Source organism: Gadus morhua, chromosome 9 (assembly GCF_902167405.1).
Source record: "Gadus morhua chromosome 9, gadMor3.0, whole genome shotgun sequence".
In the NCBI taxonomy this organism is placed as follows: Eukaryota; Metazoa; Chordata; class Actinopteri; order Gadiformes; family Gadidae; genus Gadus; species Gadus morhua.
In genome coordinates, this window is record NC_044056.1 from 6521040 (window position 1) to 6526039 (window position 5000).

At 44.7% G+C, this 5000-nt stretch overlaps 1 protein-coding gene across 6 annotated transcripts in view; it reads right to left on the reverse strand.

Annotated features, from left to right (window-relative positions):
- The window catches only part of srpk2 (SRSF protein kinase 2), a 40538-nt gene that overhangs the window by 20246 nt on the left and 15292 nt on the right, over positions 1-5000 (reverse strand). The window lies entirely within an intron of this gene.

A 5000-nucleotide genomic window follows, 5' to 3' on the forward strand; every position in this document is an offset into this window, starting at 1 on the left:
GCGATTCGCTAATTGCATATATGACCATGTATTGGATGTCAACACATTGTCTGCCAGGTGTTAAGCTTAGGGGAATGTTTTGGTCATAGGGTCTAGGTCTCCTTTAGCGGACAAGACATTATTCTAGCATATTATATATACCAATCAATATATCAACATATACCAATCCTCTATTATCAATCCATTCCCATTCATTATTCATTTTCATTCCTATTGTATGACCCTTATTTCATTCATCACATATTATTGCTGTTGCATCTTTAGTCTAAGTTTGTGATGTTATTATTGTTGTACTCATCAGTATGCACCACATGATCTTTTCTATGCTGTGCTGTCTTTACCGCTGCTAACCCACAGAGACAGCTCCCTGTACTTACACTGGCCTATCATAATGGCCAGCAATAAGACAACACTCATATCGATTTATGGGGCTTCAGTATCTTGTCCATACCCCCCTGTGTAGGTGTGCGTTGCAGCCAGAGGTGTATATCGTGTGGTAGAAATTAGTGAGTACATTCTATGGTAAACCATGATTATTAATAGGTTTTATATTTTTAATTGTGGAAAGCAAATGATGCTTGCAGAGTCTGGGTTCAGAGCAGATGGTGGTAAACAGAGATGTCCTGGGAACTGCGGGGTCAAGTCATGTTGACCTCAGCCTGTCAGCCTTGGGTCATCTTGGCTAACGATGTCAATCCATGCTGACCTCAGACCAGGGCGCGGTTGATAACATGCTGAGACGAAGATTGACTGGGCGGAAACCCCATTGGAACAAAGGGAACCTCCATTGTAACAAAGAAATTCTTGTATGTGGGTATGTGCATAAAGAGGAGCGGGAGTCTATGTTCGAGAGTGACTCTGCAGATCTACTCAGGCTGTTATCGTTGTTGTTTTTCTGCACGATAAAGTCTTTTGTCAATTCTTGCTCCGGACCCCTCGTTTTATTTTACTCTCTCTCTCTCTTGAATTAGTCTAAGTGTTTATATCTCGATTAATCTACTGCAGGATGTGCATTTCCATAAGATAATTCATTACACTAATGCAGTGGATAGAGTTTCATATTCTAGTTTGAATGTGCCGAACAGTGCAAATGATTAGATACGATTAAATGTTATTTTATAGAAACATATTATTGTGTTACACAATAAGAGATGTAGTTCCCAGTATGCCCAGACTGGAAGTTTTGGCAGTAAAGGGTATTAATACGAATTAAAAAGTGATTGAAACATTTTTTTATCAGCATAACAATGAGCAGAATCTACAAATAATGGACCACAAACTACATACACAATAATTAGTCTTAGAAAAATAAACGCACAATGCATATGTGAACAATCTTGGGTTAACCTGTGTGCTAAGAGTTAAGCTATGTTGCTAAATGGCTGCGTGCCAATGAGTAGTAAACAGCATTTGATTGTCTTCGTACATTCCTCCGAAACAAGTTGGAGGAAGCACAATTCAAACTTATCGCAAGAATGGGAAGAATGTTCTCTTGCCAGCTAGAGTTAAGTGTTTGTTTATTTCCTGCTAATTCTTTGTTAGTCTTCCTTCCTGCATTTTATCTCCCCGCCCCTGGAAGTAAAACCGGTTGAACCAACACGGTACCAAGATGGCCGCTAGCTCATTAAGGCTGATACCCTCCGTTGTCTGTTCATTATGGAACAATATTCTCATCATGACAAAGTTAAAAACAGCTGTCATAGTCAACCGTCATTATTTGTCTCCATTTTGTCGTTTCGCTTGCGTGTCCACAGTCGTACACGTTCACTCTGGGATTCTTCCGGAGAAGATTGTCCCAAGGCTCTGACTGAACGCTTTGAATCAGATCATAGGCACAGGAAAGCGCCGGCGAGTATGATTAAAGACGGTCTGACGGCCTGAACTGCGAAATAATAATGTGAACCCTGACATAAACAAACACACAGAGGCAGTACTAGCGAGCCGGTGGCCATGGGCGCAGACACACGACGGAACCTCGAGCTGCGTTGTCATGGCAACAGCAGAACTGGACTGCAGGGGGGTGGGGGGGGGACACACAGTAAATGCAAAAACGCACAATACAGAGGTGCACAACACACATACACACACACACACACACCATGTGAACTCACGAACATGCCGAATAAACACACACAAACACAAAGCATACACAGCAGAATATCGCAATGACAAACAACAGATCACCCATTGGGTTATTTCCACTCTATTTCATATCTGATATGTATTACGTACACACACACACACACGCAAACACACAAACATTCTCACATGGACACACACACATTCTGACACCCTGCCTTAGGCGAATGATGTGTCTTTTTACCAAATCAGTCACCTACAGACAATGCCGTACATCAACTCTCTAAGCTCCGAGCTCACCCTGTCACTGGTCACGCAGACACACACACACACACACACACACACACACACACACGGACGGCCAGCGGAACAAATTGCCTCCACTAAATGACAAGGTGAGGAGAGAGGAAAAGATGGAGGGGGGGGAGGGGAGAGAAGAGGAGAAAACAAACTAGAACTGCAAGCAGTTATGCAGGGGTCCAAGAAGTGTGCATTTCACCGGCACAACGCGACAAGAAATGTGCATTTCGCCGGCACAACCGCGAAGCATGTGTTCAAAACGCTACCCTGAACCTGTGGATACAAAGGATTTGACTGTGGTAGGAGTAGCGAGAAGTCAGTGTAGCGTTTTCGCGGCGAAAATTTGTAGAAGATATACAATTTTCTCGTTTATTGCGCCCCCTAATGGCGAAATTTTCCGAATTTTTTATCGAACGACATTAAGGCTAGCACCGACATGTGACTTAAATGTAGGCTTGATCCGATGTCTAATTTTGGTATTTTTTGAATTTTTGATTTCCACGTCAAATTTAGCTAATAAACAAATATTCAAAACTCTACCGTTTCGTCGTCGAAAGTCGGATCAAAAAACTGTCTGAGGGTTTCTTTGCGTGTGCGTCTGAAGATGCCGTGTGCAAAGTTTGGTGTTGATTGGTCGAGAAATGTGGGAGGGATAGCGAAAATACAGTTTTGCGGTTTTCGCGATTTTGCGAAAAAAAATTAATGACGCAAATGGGCGTGGCCTATGCCAAAAGATGCAGCAGACTCCAGTGAATAAGTGGGTACAAGTTTTTGACTGTGGGAGGTTCGGTGTGGGAGCTATAGCCCCAAACGTGTTTCTCCTTGGTATAGCGCCACCTAGAGGCCGGCATGTCTGGATTTGGTTATCTGAGTAGCGGTGCCGGACCTGGTTCTAGTCATGTAATTGGCGCGTGTGCACCGTTTACGGTTTGGGCTGTGGACCGACTTTCAAGGCGGGAAGTATAATAATAATAATAAGAAAAATCCTTACAAAAACAATAGGGATCCAACCTGTTGGCTTGGACCCCTAATGAAAAGGGAGAGGGAGAGCAACAGAACCAAGAGGGGTAGAGGGGAGGGGGGGAGGGGGGTAAGGCAAGGCAGACAGGATCACAACAACGATGGAACAATATATAGGCTAATGAAGCAGTGTAGATGTATAGTTATCCACCACTGCTTTAAGCGCCTCCTCACCTGACTGCGTCCACATGAGGCGGAGGGGAGAGCAGTGCCCAGACCAGGATTAATCAAACAAAGCAAGGAAAACACACACGCACAGATGAGGAGGACGTGGACACGCGCACGACTGGTTTGAAAACGATTTATTTTAGTTTGTCTTTGTGGCAACTGAAGACCTTGGCACACTGGTTTTATGTGTATTGTACTGCTGTACTCGCTGCTGTGGCATCCAGATTGACCGTCTGGAATCGATTAAGTACTTTCTTATCTTGTCTTATCTTATCACTTTTGGTCATTTTAAGGACGATTTTAAGATGTCCTTTTTCAAGAACAACATCCTTTCTTGCAGTCCCTCAGCAGCAGTTAATATCAGCAGGGTGTTTAGGGAGAATATATTGTAAGTATTGTCCCTTTGGAGGGGTGGGGGTGGCGGCTGTTTATTCATTCAGACGTTCAAGTCTTATGTCCTCACACTGCGTCAAACGCTTTTCTCATCACAAATGCATGCGCCGCCTGAGAGTTGAAGACACACTTGACAGGAACGTGGACAATGAGGTGAATGGACGTCTGGGTCAACACGACTCCTACGCTGTGATGTAAGGGCAGGGCAGTGTCGAGACTGGGGGGTTCCCCAAGCCTCCCAAGTGGAAAGGCATTGGGTTCTAGACAGTCCCCATCTCTGCACTCTACCGAAAGGCCACCATTCGCAAATGCCTCAACACCACCTGCCTGGTGAGCACCTTAGTTATCTGTAAGTTATTTTGGTTAAAAGTAAACGCTCAATGAGTTGTAAATAACTGGTGAAATCTTGATCTTAGCACTTTGAGTCTGCCTTGTGTATGAAAAGTGCTAGATGAATAAAGTTGCTTTGCCTTGCCTAAATGAATGAAAACCTTGGCTCTAACCAAATTATCACAGTCATACCACTTTGGAATGTCATCCCTGTGAGAGTGTGTGTGTGTGTGTGTGTGTGTGTGTGTGTGTGTGTGTGTGTGTGTGTGTGTGTGTGTGTGTGTGTGTGTCTGTGTGTGTGTGTGTGTGTGTGTGTGTGTGTGTGTGTGTGTGTGTGTGTGTGTGTGTGTGTGTGTGTGTGTGTGTGTGTGCGCGTGTGTGTGTGTGTGTCTGCGTGGGTGTGCCCGCGTGTGTTTGTGTTCCTGCTTGTGTATGGGCATATGCCTATTCGTGTGTATATCCCTGCTTTGGGCACATCTCTAACTCCCGGAACTATCCACCGACCTATCCCCGAGCCTCTTTGGGAGAGGCTGCTATAGAGAGAGTGTGTCAGAGAGAGAGCAGCGCAGTCTAGGCATGTCTACACACATATCTGGATGTTAGACCATGGCAGACACCCTTTGCTGTAATTTTCCTCTTCACCGTGCGCCATACAGTACAGGCCATAGGGCTCCTGTCCGGGCCTGTGTGTCTCCTTAGCAAGCACTACA